This window comes from Chiloscyllium punctatum, chromosome 4 (assembly GCF_047496795.1).
Source record: "Chiloscyllium punctatum isolate Juve2018m chromosome 4, sChiPun1.3, whole genome shotgun sequence".
Lineage (NCBI taxonomy): Eukaryota > Metazoa > Chordata > Chondrichthyes > Orectolobiformes > Hemiscylliidae > Chiloscyllium > Chiloscyllium punctatum.
In genome coordinates, this window is record NC_092742.1 from 66614952 (window position 1) to 66630680 (window position 15729).

Here is a 15729-nt window from a genome sequence, read left to right on the forward strand (position 1 = left end):
GTCAGGGCAGTTGGCATTGTTTGTGGATGAGGGATCAGTGCAGATGGCACTGTTTGTGGATGAGGAGTCAGTGCAGATGGCACAGTTCGTGGATGAGGGGTCAGTGCAGATGGCACTGTTTGTGGATGAGGGGTCAGTGCAAATGGCACTGTTTGTGGATGAAGGGTCAGTGCACATGGCACTGTTTGTGGTTGAGGGGTGAGTGCAGTTAGCACTGTTCATGGCTAAGGGGCCAGTGCAAATGGCCACTGTTTGTTAATGATGCTTCAGTTCAGTTGGCATTGTTTGTGGATTCAGGCTCGGTATCGATGGCACTGTTCATGGATGAGGAGTCAGTGAGATGGCACTGTTTGTGAATGAGAAGTCGGTGCAGATGGCACTGGTTGTGGATGCAGGCTCGGTGTAGATGACACTGTTCATGGATGAAGTGTCAGTGCAGGCGGCACAGTTTGTGGATATTGGGGTCAGTGCAGATGGCTTTGTTTGTAGTTTAGGGGTCAGCACTGTTGGCACTGTTCGTGGATGAGGGGTCATAGCAGTTGGCACTGTTCATGGATGAGGGGTCAGTGCAGTTGGCACTGTTCATGGATGAGGGGTCAGCGCAGATGGCACTGTTTGTGGATGCAGGCTCGTTGCAGATGGCACTGTTTCTAGATGCAGGCTTAGTGTAGATAGTGCCTGTGTGGATAATTCCCGAAGCTGCAGTTTGACCATCAACATCATGGAGGTTGTTCAGAGCAAGTAGTGATCTGAACACCCCCACCCCTTCCCCAACTCCGGTACCTACTCTGGGTTTCCATGACACGTTTTCTTATCATTGACCCCGATTATCAAGTTTGGTCAGACAGACAGCTATCAACAAGGCATTTAACAATCAATAATCTTCCTTAATTAGGACACTCACCACTGCCGAGGGAGAAACTCACCTCAGTCCTCATGAAAAACATACAAAATGGAGCAAGTTGTTTCTAATGTTGAAATGGGCCTCGCTGTAACTTCCCATCCGATTCCAGAACACATCCTGCTGTAGTCCACATCACTAAGACCCCTACATGATCTTTCACTGAAGGTTTTGAAAGGGGAAATGCAGCATTAAGCTCTACCCAATGCAGTGATGTTATATTGTCTTGTATGTTGTATATCGGCATCTAGTTTGAACTCTCGATGCACACAGATGTGTTATCACTGTCTCCTGATAGATATCTTATCAAAGTCTAATTAGTCATTATAACACGTATCTATTGCTATTATCAATCAACTGTTAAGACAATTGCCTCTTCTCATAAAGATTCAGTAGTAGTTCACCCACCATCATTGTTATCCAAGTACACCCTTAAACCCAATATATAAAAGGGAGTGGAGTGATTTTTGTGGTTATAGTGGTTATGTCCCTACCTCTAAGCCAGGAGACCGAGGTTCAAGTTGCCCCTGTTCTCAAAGTGTGGAATACTATTTCTTAACAGGTTGATAAGAAAATATCTAAAAAAGAACATTGAGGGGGTCTTGTGGGTCAGTGGTAGTGGGCCTCACTCTGAGCCAGAAGACCCAGATTCAAGACTCACCACCTCCAGACGTGTAGAAAGTGAGAACTGCAGATGCTGGAGATCAGAGTCGAGAGTGTGACACTGGAAAAGCACAGCAGGTCAGGCAGCATCTGAGGAGCAGGAGAATTGACATTTCGGGCAGGAGCCTGATTGAGGGCTTTTCAGGACATTCCTGATGAAGGGTTTATGTCGATTCTCCTGTTCCTGACCTGCTGTGCTTTTCCAGCAGGTGCAGAAGTGTGCCATAACTTGATTGAACAGGCTGATTTAAAGATGTTTAAAAAGTAGAATTGGTTGAGGCTGATACCAGTATAATATTTAAAGGCATCTGGATAGGTATATAATTAGGGAGGGTTTAGAGGGATACGGGCCAATTGCTGGCAAATGGGACTAGATTAGTTCAGATAATTGGTTGGCATGGACAAGTCGGACCAAAGGGTCTGTTTCCATGCTGTACAACTGTATGACCCTTTGACTCAACAGCACATATATATGACTCTATATTCAATGAGCCATTCTGAATACTTAACTACAGTATACCTTTACAACCCTTTGCACTGACCATTTATAATCTCTGCTTGACTTTAACACCGTCACCTTTAGTTGTGGATGTAGAGTCATAGAGTCATAATGTATGGAAACAGACCCTTCAGTCTAACCAGTCCATGTCACCATAATTCCAAACTAAACTTGTCCCACCTGCTGTTGGCCTATATCCCTTCAAATAGTTCTTATTCATGTACTTACCTAAATGTCTTTTAAACATTGTAACTGTATCTGCATCCACCACTTGCACCTTTAAGTTTTTTCTCCTCTCACCTTCAAAATATCCCCTGTAGTCTTAAGTCCCCCACGATGGGAAAAAGACACCTGCCAGTCACCTTATCTATACCCGTCATTATTTTACAAATCTCTGTAAGGTCACGTCTGACGGTTAAGAAGGCATTCAGGATATTTGCCTTTATCAATCATGGATCTGTACAAAACTTGGAATTAGGCCACAGTTGGAGAACTGTGTGTAGTCCTGGCCACCACACTATGGGAAGGATTTGATTGCAATGGAAGTGGTGCAGAGGACATTCACTAGGATGTGGCCTGGGAAGGAATATGTTAGCTAAGAAGAGGCTGGATGAGCTTGGGATGTTCTCTTTGGAGCAAACAGGGTTGAGGAGGGCTTGACTGAAGTGCACAAGATTGATGGGCATGTGTAAAGTGGATAGAACGCAGTCATTTAGTTGAAGGGTCAATAACATGGGGACTTAGGACCCTTGTGGTGCAGTAGTAGCAAACATAACTCTGGGCCAGGAAACCTAGGTTCAAGTTCAACCTGCTACAGAGGTGTGAAGTAACAACTGTAAACAGACTGAATACAAAATATCTAACAAAGGATCATAATATATCTTGGGTCTATTTTTGAATATCTAGAATATATCATGAAAGTATCTATTGCGATATGTTTAAGCAAAGGCTTTATTTGTAGCATCTTACCCATGAAATCAACAGGTATGTATCCCACAATCTGTAGGTTGTTACAAACATACAAGCTCAAATAATTATGCACTCATTTTGACACTAAATCTCAGGTTGATCTTAAATCAAGGTAGAAATCAAGAAAGTTGAGGACATGACAAAGGTCAAAGCAAACAGCAAGGCATCAATACTTTTGCAGCAAAAGGACTATGAGAAGTAAAAATGCCCAAAGAATTATTCAGTAGGACCACTGGCCACCTTCTGCCACCTTGTGGATGGTTTTAGTTTCATTCAGGTTTAGTGCCACTTGTTCCTAAAGACTAAGTATTTCTCTCTTTTTAAGAAATCCATTTATGATGCTGAGACAGACTTTCTCACGGTTTAGAAGGTATTTTCCCCAGGAAGATGTCACTTTGCCTTGGATGATGTTGCTTATTAAGCAATCCACAGAGATAAGGGAATTCTTAATCTGTGCATCTAATACCCACGTACTCCCAGACTGACAAGGCCCTTTCATGTTGGTTCCACCTACAAAATTGCCCCTGACTCACTTTGATTCTGCCCCTGGTCCTCACCTATTAGTTCTATATGTACCTACAAAATAGCGTGTTACCCTTAGAGCCCACAGCAATTCCCTTAGTAAATTCAGGTGCTTTTAGGGTCAACAGTGCTTCTGTAATGTCACTGCCTTGTAGGAAAAATCTCTTCACTGAACTGTCATGTTAAATCCTATTCCCTGTCTGTTACATTCTTGTTGAGGAGCTATAGTTTTTCAGTCCAGGCCTCGTGGCATCTGGTGTGAAGAAACATTCTGCTTGCTGACAGCCTTCCACAGTGGAATTTAGAAGTAGATTAACGTTCCTAAAGTTGTGGTCTTTCCTTCATTTGCAGTAGCTTGAACTATTTTTTGACCCCAGATACTCACATAACTTCATCCATGTTCATCTCATCGATATTTCAGGCTTGTTTGGACCTTTTCAGTTACGATTAATAGAAAGAGCATTCTCAGATTTTGCGCTTGATGAAAGCAATCAGAAAGGTGAGGCCTATTAAATTGATACTTGTCTACAGCTGAGATATAAAATTGTGACAAATTAAATTCAATAACCCTTCCTCCCTTACGCATGCCTTCGGAAAGATGAGTCACTGTCTTGGATATGAACATTTATAGATGTGAGGAGGAGATGGGAAAATATAGCTCACCATGCCCCCGTGTCATACTGCCACTTGTCACAAACATTTTTGAAGACATTCACCAGCTCACAGCATCCCTAATATCTCACATCTTACGAATGCCAGAAATAGTGCAGGAGTAGACTTTTCAGCACTTTGAACCTGCTTTATTATTCAATAAGCTTTCTTCGACATCAGCTCCACTCTCCCATCCTAACCCCTTAGAACCTAAGAATGCACAGCCTGGATAGTACAGAATTCCAAAGCCTACAACAACCTGTGTGAAGATATATCTCCTTATGTCAGTCCTAAACAGCCAGTCCCTTATCCTGAGAAAAGCACCAGAAATGATGGAAATACTCAATTGAGAGAAACAAAGTTATGGTTTTTCATCAAAACTGGGGAAAGTTAGAAACGTAAGTAATAAATAGCCCTTATGTAGGTGAAATGGGGCAGAGCAACAGAATAAGGGCAAAAGGGAAGACCCGTTTGAGGGTAAAAGGCAGGAGATATTAAATGACGAAAGCATTGGTGAGGTAGAGCCCAAGCGATTAGTAAAGAAATAAGAGATGGGTCCAGCAGTGCTCTAAGTGACAGAATAATGAACAGCTGCCATTGACAACAAACATGTGAAAATCAAGACTAAAAGTAATATGTGGAAAGAAAGGAAAACAAAATGAGGGAAGCATAGATTATAATTTAAAATTGTTAAACTCAACACTGAGTCCAGAAAGCTGTAAGGTGATGAGTTGGAAGATGAAGTTGATCCTTGAGTTTGTGTTGTGTGTCATTGGAATATTGCAGTAGGCTGAGGAAGAAGCTATCAGCGGGAAAGTAAAATGGAGAATTAAAATTACAGGCAGCCAGCAGCAATTTCTGAGCATAGGCTCCCCTAGTTGGAAACCTTCCAGCAGAAGAACAGCTTGACAGCATCTAGGCTATCTCAACCTCCATTGAGCATGAAAGGTTAAAGATTGAAGAAAATCCTACAAGATAGACTGACCTTCAAATTCTCAAAATACAGGTTTCAGCTTTAGAACATAGAAGAACTTAGAACTTTACAGCGCATTACAGGCCCATCAGCCCTCGATGTTGCGCCGACCTGTGGAACCGATCTGAAACCCCTCCAACCTAAACGATTCCATTTTCATCCATATGTTTATCCAATGATCATTTAAATGTCCTTAAAGTTGGTGAGTCTGCTACTGTTGCAGGCAGGGTATTCCCCACCCCTACTACACTCTGAGTGAAGAAACTACCTCTGACATCTGTTCTATATCTATCATGCCCATTTTAAAGCTATGTCCCTTTGTGCTGGCCATCACTATTCAAGGAAAAAGGCTCTCACTGTCCACCCTATCTCACCCTCTGATTACCTTATATGTCTCAGTTAAGTCACTTCTCAACCTTCTTCTCTGTAATAAAAACAGCCGCAAGTCCCTCAGCCTTTCCTCATAAGACCTTCCCTCCATACCAAGCAACATCCTAGTAAATCTCGTCTGAGTCCTTTCCAAAGCTTCTACATCCAGTACAGGGTGGTGGGGTGGCACAGTGGCTCAATGGTTAGCACTGCTGCATCACAGCACCAGGGTCCCAGGTTCAAGTCCAGCCTTGGGTAACTGTCCATGTGGAGTTTGTACCTTCTCCCCATGTCTGTGTGGGTCTCCTCCAGTTTCCTCCCACAGTCCAAAGATGTGCAGGTCAGGTGAATTGGCCATGCTAAATTGCCCATAATGTTAGGTACATTAGTCAGAGGGAAATAGGACTGGGTAGGTTACTCTTTAGAGGGTTGGTGTGAACTTGTTGGGCCGAAGGGCCTGTTTTCACACTGTAGGGAATCTAATCCTTCTTATAATGTGGTGACCAGAACTGCATGCAATACTCCAAGTGCGGCTGTACCAGAGTTTTGTACAGCTACAACATGACCTCATGGCTCCAAAACTCAATCGCTCCACCAATACACCATATGCCTTTTTAACAACCCCATCAAACTAGGTGGCAACTTTCAGGGACCTATGCACATGGACACCAAGATCTCTGTTCATCTACACTACCAAGAATCTTACCATTAGCCCAATACTCTATATTCCTGTTGCTCCTTCCAAAGTGAATCACCTCACATTTTTCCGCATTACTCGCTACCTCTGAATTCATAAAGAGAAAATGTTATGTTGTACAGCTCAATCACTTTTGCCACAGAAGTGTATTCATATAAACTATGCTAAAATAACTAAAAAGAAAATTTAAGAAATCAACTTCTCAGGACTTAAAACCTGAACTTATTGAATCCTCAGATTAAGAAATGGAGATTCAGTCTCTGTCACGTTCTGACAATCCTCACTCTCACTTTTGGACATTTAGATATAGCCCAAATTGGGACCTCTATTTCTGACCCGGTCAGCCAAAAAGTTAAATAGTTACTTATTTATGAGTTTTTGGGGTCTGTCTTTCAATGGGAACCTCACCAATTCAAGAAATTTTCCAAAGAAGGGCTCAGAAAATGTTTGTAGAAGCCATGCTGTCTTCTTACATCATTAGCTGCTGTATTCCGGTAATAAACAATTTAGATGCCACTTTGTGAAGATACAGAGATAAAGTATGTGAGGGATTGGGGGAAGGGTTTTGAGGGGATAGGATGGCACAGAGAAGCTGAAGGGATAGGATGGCTGGCTGCAGGACTCAGAACAAAAAGGTACATCAGGGCCCAATTAGATACCCCGCAGTTCCAGCTGGGATTGCAGTGTTTGGGATGGGGCACAAATGCATGGTGGGGGTCAGAGTTGTATTGTAGTTGGGCCAGGAGCAGAAGAGAGTCCACAATTTCTGTCCCTGGTTGCTGGCTAATGGGCATGGGTGTGGGTGATGGGATAGGGTGATGGATAGGTGAGGGGGAAGGGCAGTAGGTATGTAGGTGGGCGGGATAAAATGGCTGACCAATAGAATTGAATTGAACTGAATTTATTGTCACATGTACTGAGGTAACAGTGAAAAGCTTTGTCTTGTGAGCAATACAGGCAGATCACAGAGTTAAGTAGCATAGATAGTAAATAATAGTAAACAGCAGCAAAAACAAAAACAGAGATACAGGTGAATGTTAAGAGTTTCAGTATTCTAACAACGGTAAGGTAGAAACTGTTGCAAAGCCAGCTGGTGCGCGTGTTCAGGCTTCTGTAGCTTCTTCCCGATGGTAGAGATGGTAAAAAAAATTGCCAGGGTGGGATGGATCTTTGAGAATGCTGACGGCCTTTCCCTGACAGCGGGCCTGGTAGATGGATTCTATAGTTGGGAGGTTGGCCTTTGTGACTGTCCGGGCTGAGTTCACCACTCTCTATAACCATCTCCGATCTTGAATGGTACAGTTACCATACCAGGTAGTGATACATCCAGACAGAATGCTCTCGATGGTGCACCTATAAAAGTTGGCAAGGGTATTTACCATCATGTCAAATTTCCTCGCTGCCTAAGGAAGAAGAGACACTGTTGAGCCTTTACAAACATGAAGAGTCCAGGAAAGCTTGTTGTGGATGATCACTCCCAGGAGCTTGATACTCTCCACTTTTTCCACCTCTGTGCTGTTAATGTGTAGGGGGTGCATGAGTAACAGGGTAAAAACAATTACTACAGATGCTGGAAACCAGATTTTGGATTAGTGGTGCTGGAAGAGCACAGCAGTTCAGGCAGCATCCGAGGAGTAGCAAAATCGACGTTTCGGGCAAAAGCCCTTCATCAGGAATAAAGCATGAGTAACATCCTACCTAAAGTCAATAATGAATTCCTAGGTTTTGCTGTCATTGAGAACCAGGTTGTTCTCAGTACACCATTTTTTCCAGGTCTTCCACCTCCCGTCTGTAGTCTGTTTTGTTGCCATCTGAGATTCAACTGACAATGGTGGCATCATCAGCAAACCTGGAAATGGCATTAGTCTGGTATTTGGCAACGCAGGCATGGGTATACAGTGAGTACAGTAGGGGGCTAAGTACGCACCCCTGAGGGGCTCCAGTGTTGAGTGTCCAGTGATGAAATATTGTCCCCAATCTTCACTGATTGTGGCCCTGGGTGAGGAAACTGAGGACCCAGTTGCAGAGACTGGGGCTTAGTCCGAGATCACTAAGTTTAATAATCAGTCTTGAGGGGATAATGGTATTGAAGGCTGAACTGTAGTCAACTGTAGTCAGTCTTATGTAGCTGTTCTTGGTGTCAAGATGTTCTAGGAAGGAGCGAAGAGCAAGTAATATGGCATCTCATGTAGATCTGTTTGTCCGATCGGCAAGTTGGAGTGGGTCAAGAGTAGTGGGGAGGCTGGAGTTGATTAATGCCATGACCAGCCTTTCAAAGCACTTCATGACCACTGAAGGTAGGGTCACTGGGCAGTAGTCATTGAGACATGCTGCATGAGCCTTCTTAGGCATAGGGACAATGTTTGCCCTCTTGAAACAGGCAGGGACAGTGGCCTGCTGCAGGGAGAGGTTGTAGATGTCCGAGAAGACCTCTGCCAGTTGATCTGCGCAAGCTCTGAGTGCACGGCCTGGTACTCCCACTGGTCCCATCACTTTGCTTGGATTCACATGAAGGAAAACTGACCTGACCTCTGATGCAGTGACTGTTGGGATAGGTTCGTCAGGACTTGTCAGAATAGGTGTTATCTCTCCGCTGAAATTCTGTTCAAAGCGAGCATAGAAGGTGTTGAGACAATCTTGGAGGGAATGGGAGTCGTGTGGCAGGATAATGAGAGGCTGGATGAGGCCAGGAGGTCACCAGATGTTGGGGGTAAGCAGGTCATGTCACATCTGTAATCATAAGGTGGGGATGAGTAGATGGGTAGGGGAGATAGGCAAGTAGGCAGATAGTCTGATCCAGTTAATGTGGTAGTTGAGACATTGGGGTGTCAGGTATTGGGCTGAAAATGTGTTGCTGGAAAAGCGCAGCAGGTCAGGCAGCATCCAAGGAGCAGGAGAATCGATGTTTCGGGCATAAGCCCTTCTTCAGGAGCCCTTCTTCATGCCCGAAACGTCGATTCTCCTGCTCCTTGGATGCTGCCTGACCTGCTGCGCTTTTCCAGCAACACACTCTCAGCTCTGATCTCCAGCATCTGCAGTCCTCACTTTCTCCTCCGTGTTAGGTAATGGGGTGTGCTCGATTTGAGTGGGAATGTATTTTGGAGGGCTTTGCTGGACAGGAGGTAAGCTACAGTCAGGTTGGATGGATGTCACATTGGGGAGCGGTTAGTGACTGATCAAAGGGGGCTGGTCAAGAAGTCTAGTGAGGAGTTGGGGCTCAGCTGTATTATTACCCAGGAATTAAATCTTGTGCTTATCCACTGAACATTTCCTGGGTAACTATCCAGTTGAGTCAGAACCCTCCAAAATATTTGACTCTAGCACAGAGTCGGATATTTTCTTGGAGAGCTCTGAATGCAGGATAATTGTCCATTGCAAGTTTAAACTTTTTTGGCAATTGCCATACCATCCAGAAAGCAGAAGGCCTGTCCAGAGCTTCCACATAAAAGTTAAATCCTCACACTGCCAACGGGGGGAACTGACTTTATTGAATCGAAGAAGATACGTGCAGCAGACCCAAGACATACCATGTCTTTAAAACAAGTTAATCATTCCTTTGTATATTTTTATTCCTTCCATCAGACAGAATTACTATGGTGCAAAAAGAGGCCCTGCCTCCTCCCAATGAGTATTACGACTTCGGCAGGAAAAGGGCTCTTTGCCCCCAAACCTTGCTCATTGCTTCTGTTCAATTAATAAAATAAGTGAACATTCTATTTAAATAATCACCCAATGCCCTTTTGAATGCCTTAATTGAACTTGCCTCCATTACTGTTCCAGGCAGTGCATTCCAGGCCTAGGTACTAACCGAGTTAAAAAGGCTTTTCTCACATTTGCTTCTTTTGCAAATTACTTTAAATCTGTGTCCTCTTGTTCTCAAACCTGTGTATGTGCATTGCAAAGACAATCTGACACAAACAGTTCTCACTTTCTGAACAAATATTATAAAATTAGCTCCTTCCTTGGCTGTACATTGTGATGATATCAATTCTTGCAAGTGATGAGCTATACCTTTTTGTTCCTGTGTGTGTCATGCAAAGGGAGACATCAAAGAGATTGCAATTGAACAGCGTCAAGTAGTTCCCTTTTCTATGTTAGACAGCTTTTGGCTGATGAACTGCTTTCAAATATTAGGTAACAACTATCATATTGTGGGAAAGCATAATATTCAGATGTTAACGAATTTAATGACAATTTTATCCAGGCAAACAGTAACATGAAAAAAGATAGATTCAAAGTGGAAACATAACTGCAAACTTTTATTTGACAACTGCAGTAAAGAGAGATTTAATTTTCTTCAAGAAAAATGAACCACCTGAGCACAATAACAAACGTTAAAAAGAAAAATTGCTCTTGGAAAGCAGCTGCTGCAAAATGGAATGGAAGAAAACACAATCTGATCCCACTTACCAATCTCTCATGGTGAATTGTTCAAACGGAAACACAACGATTTATTGAAATGGAATTGGCTTTACTCAGTTATACAGTCATAGCAACACATGGTATGGAAACAGACCCTTCAGTCCAACTTGTCCATGCCAATCACGTTCCCAAACCAAACTAGCCCCACTTGCCTGCATTTGACCCATATCCCTCCAAGCTTTTCTATTCATTTACTTATCCAAATATTTTAAATGTTGTAACCGTACCTGCATCCACACTTCCTCTAGCAGTTCATTTCACATATGGACTATTCTCTGTGTAAAAAGACTGCTGAGGAAAAGCTGCTAACATCATCAAAGACCCATTGTACCCTGGTAATGATCTCCTACAACCTCATCCATTAGGCAGAAGATACAGAAGCTTGAACACATGTACCAGCAGGTTCAAGAACAGCTTCTTCCCTGCTGTTGTTAGACTGATGAATGGACTCTCTAACTTCAAATAATGCTGACCTTGCTAATGTTGGTCTTGCCTACTGCAACCCCTGTATGATGTAACCTATACGCCTCTGCCTAAATGTTTTTTCACCCTATATGTTCTTGCTTATTATGATCTACTTTTACTGCTTGGATACAAAGCGTTTCACCGTACTTAGGTACACATGACAATTGATCAATCATGTCCTTTTTAAATCTTTCTCCTCCCACTTTAAAACTATGCCTCCTATTTTTGAACTCCCCTATCTGAGGGAAAAGACCCTTGCTATTCTCCTCATGATTTTAAAAGCCTTGATTAGGTCATCTCTCAACCTCCTACACTCCAGTGAAAAAGATCCCAGCCTATCTTTATAACTCAAACCTTCCATTCCTGGCAACACCCTGGTAAATATTTTCTGAACCCTCCCTAATTTAATAAAATCCTTCGTATAACAGGGTGACCAGAACTGTACACAGTATTCCAGAAGAGCCCTCACCAACATCCTGTACAACCACAACATGATATTCCAACTCTTATACTGAAAAGTCTGAGCAATGAAGGCAAGCGTGCTAAGTGCCTTCTTAACAATCCTATCTACATGTGGTGTAAGTTTCAAGAAATTATGTTCCACAACACTACCCAGTACCCTACAATTAATTATATAAGTCCTGCCATTATTTGCTTTACGAAAATGCAAATTAAATTCCACTAGCCACTCCTCAGCTCATTGAACCTAATGACCAAGATCTCTTTGTAATCTTAGGTAACATTCGTTGCTGTCCACTATACCATCAATTTTGGCGTCGTACACAAAATTACTGCCTCCTAAATTCTCATCCAAATCATTTATATAAACTACAAACAAAAATGGACCCACTACTGATCCCTTGGAACTCTGCTGGTCATAGGTGTCCAGTTGAAAAACAACCCTCCATTGTCTAAGCTTCATATCCCTACATCCCACCTTAATGAAATTCAGGCTCGCCATGACATTGAACTGTTTTTCCACCATTTCCATCTTCACGCTCACTTTTTCAAGCAGGATTCCCACCCCTTCTTTTCAATGATCCCTTCACCCGCCTTCCAATATTTTTCCTCCACTTGGACCCCTTCTCTGGCCTCCTACCCGTCCTCAATCTCTTCCTTGAGAACTGCTGGCATAACATTGGCATCTCAATTTCTCTGCTCCTCTCACCCACTCTACCTTATTCCCTTCTGAAATTTCTGCACTTCGCGCTCTCTGGTCCAACCCTAAGATTGTTATCAAACCTGCTAACAGAGCTATTGCCATTATAGTCTGGCGGATTGATCGTTATCTTGCAGAGGTTCAACCCTAATTCTTGGACACTTCTTCCTCCCTCCCCCTGGACCATGACCCACATCTGAACATCAAGCCATTGTTACCAGGACTGTCCAACCTCATTACCTCCAGAGATCATTTCCCCCACTGCCTCCAATCGTAGAGTCTCCAACCCAAAACAGTTGGCTTCTACCTGTTTCCAAAAATCCACAAACCAGACTGCCCCAGTAGGCCCATCATATCAGCCTGTTCCTGTCCCACTGAGCTCATTTCCTCCTACCTTGACACCATCCTTTCTCCATTTGTCCAGACCCTGTCCATCTACATCCACGATTCCTCTGATCGCCTCTGTCATATTGACAATTTCCAGTTCCCTGACCATAACTGCCTCCTGTTCACCATAGATGTCCAATCCCTCTGTACCTCCATTCCCCACCAGGATGGTCTGAGAGCTTTCAGCTTCTTCTTCAACCAGAGACCTGAACAACCCCCATCCATCTTCACTCTCCTCTGCTTGGCTGAACTTGTTCTCTCAATGAACAATTTCTCCTTTAATCCATCTCACTTCTGCCAAGTCAAAGAAGTGGCTATGAGCACCCGCATGGGTCCCTGTTTTGTTTTATTCATTTGTGGGACTTGGGCATCGTTGGCTGGCCAGCACTGATAGCCCATCCCTATTTGCCCTTGAGAAGGTGGTGAGCTTCCTTCTTGAATCACTGCAGTCCACTTGCTGTGGGTTGGCCCACAATGTTGGTAGGGAAGGAATTCCAGGATTGTGACCCAACAACTGTGAAGAAAAGGCAGTATATTTCCAAGTCAGGGTGATGAGTGGCTTGGAGGGGAACTTGTGGGTTGTGGTGTTCCCAAGTACCGGCTGCCCTTGTCCTTCTAGATTGAAGTGGTCGCGTACTTGGAAGGTGCTGTCTAAGGATCTTTGGTGAATTTCTGCAGTGTATCTTGTAGATAGTACACACTGCTGCTACTGAGCGCCGGCGATGGAGGGATTGAATGTTTGTAGATGTGGCGCCAATCAAATGGGTTGCTTTGTCCTGGATGTGGGGCTGCACCCAGCCAGGCAAGTGGGGAGTATTCCATCACATCACACTCCTGCTTTCTGCCTTAGAGATGGTGGATAGACTTTGGGTGCCGCAGTATCCCTAGTCTCTGAATTGCTTTTGTAGCCACTGTGTTTATGTGATGAATTCAGTTGAGTTTCTGGTCCAAGGTAACCTCAAGGATGTTGACATTGGGGGACTCAGTGATGGTAATAACATGGAATGTCAAGAGGCAGCAGTTAGAGTGCCTCTTATTGGTAATGGTCATTGTCTAGCATTTGTGTGGCGTGAATGTTACTTGCCACTTGTCGACCCAACCCTGGATATTGTCCAGATCTTGCTGCATTTGAGCATGAACTGCTTCAGTATCTGAGGAGTCACGAATGTTACTGAACACTATACAATCATCAGTAAACATCCCCACTTCTGACTTTATGACAGAGGGAAGGTCATTGATGAAACAGCTGAAGATTGTTGGGCCGAGAACACTACCCTGAGGGACTCCTGCAAAGATGTCCTGGAACAGAGCTGACTGACCCTCCACAACCACAACTATCTTCCTTTGTGCCAGGTATGACAAATCAGTGGAGTGTTTGCCCCTGATACCCATTGATTCCAGTTTTGCCAGGGCTCCTTGATGCCATACTTAATAAAATGCCGCCTCCCTGCTCACCATCCAAGGGCCTAAACAGTCTTTCCTGGTGAAGCAGCATTTCACCTGTACCTCCTCCAATCTTGTGGATTGTATTCACTGCACTCATTGTGGCCTATTCTACATTGGAGAAACCACCTGCGGACTGAGTGACTCCTTTGCAGAACACCTCTTGTCTGTGTGCAAACATGAAACCGACCTTCCCATATTTTAACAAAGAGTCCTGCTCACATCCCATATTGTTTGTCCTTGGCACGTTGCAGTGTTCCAGTGAATCACACCACAAACTGGAGGAGTAATATCTTCAAACTAGGCATTTTACAACCTTCATAAATGAGTTCAACACCTTCAAATTATGAACCTATTCCTTCTCTTCCTTTTAGTTTTGCTTGGTACATTCTCTGTTGCCATGTCCCCTCTCACCCCACCCGACCCCAGTGGGAATGACTGTTGTTTCCAGTCTGGCAGGTAAACACATTCCTGATGAAGGGCTCATGCCCGAACTGTTGACTGTCCTGCTCCTCGGATGTTACCTGACCTTCTGTCCTTTTCCAGCGTTACACTTTTTGACACCATTGTGACATTTGGATCACATAATCTGAGCTATCAACATCATTTCTACCCCAGCACTCCAAGTCCCAACCCCCTCCCCCCCAACTATTGCATAAATGCTGCCCCTCCATACTTCACCGGCTCTGATAAAGCCATCTAGACTCAAAACATTAGCTTGCTCTCTCTCCAGGGATGCTCCCAGACCCATTGTGATCTCCAGCATTTCTTGTTTGTAGTTCCTCCACCATCATCCTCCGTCTCTTTCTGTCAAGCCAATTTTGTATTGAATTGGTCAGCTGTCCCTGAATCCTTCTCTCCTTTTCCAAGGAAAAGGAAACAGAAAGAATGAACCGGTATGTACTGAGCATTCGTAAATTAGGAACAAAAGCAGAGATTCCTGGAGACATTCTTGGCAGCATCTATGTAAAGAGAAACAGAATAAAAGCTTGTCTTCTGTAAATACAAAGAGTGAGACAGCATCCGAGGAGTAGGAAAGTCAACATTTCGGCATAAGCCCCATTCCTGATGAAGAATTTATGACTAAAACATCAACCCCCCTGCTCCTCGGATGCTGCCTGAGCTGCTGTGCTTTTCCAGCACCACATGTTTTGACTCTAGGTGACTCTAGGTCTACGATTCTTTATTTTAGTCACAAATTAGAACTCTCCACAGACAATGAATAAAATGCATTAACAAGATATGTACACTTTCTTAGGTAATCAAAATCATCACATGCACACTTTCTTAAAAAGAAAACACTATTTATTAGACAGGTAGCAAATTTATTGATATTTATGTATGTGACATCAACAAAAATCCATGGTCTTTGTTTAAAAGAGTCAAGGTTTATAGAAGAAGCTGAAAATACTAATATATAAAGTTTTTGTTGAAAATTAGGTAACTGACTCTATTAATATATTCAAAGTCCTTTTCAAGAGGCTTTTGAAGTTGAGATATCTGGGAATTGTATTCAACATGCAGAAATACACAAGGTGAAGAGTCTGCTATTGATGACAGAGGGGATGAATATACAGAGCCAATCTGAATTAGAACATCAGAAATTAAA

The 15729-nt window shown here is 43.4% G+C and overlaps 1 long non-coding RNA gene across 1 annotated transcript in view; it reads left to right on the forward strand.

The window, feature by feature from the left end:
• LOC140476394 (uncharacterized) overlaps positions 1-15729 on the forward strand; it is a 99178-nt gene that overhangs the window by 80997 nt on the left and 2452 nt on the right. The window contains exon 2 of the long non-coding RNA XR_011960461.1: positions 13901-14030. This is a non-coding gene — a long non-coding RNA (uncharacterized lncRNA). The remainder of the gene's footprint in view (positions 1-13900; positions 14031-15729) is intronic.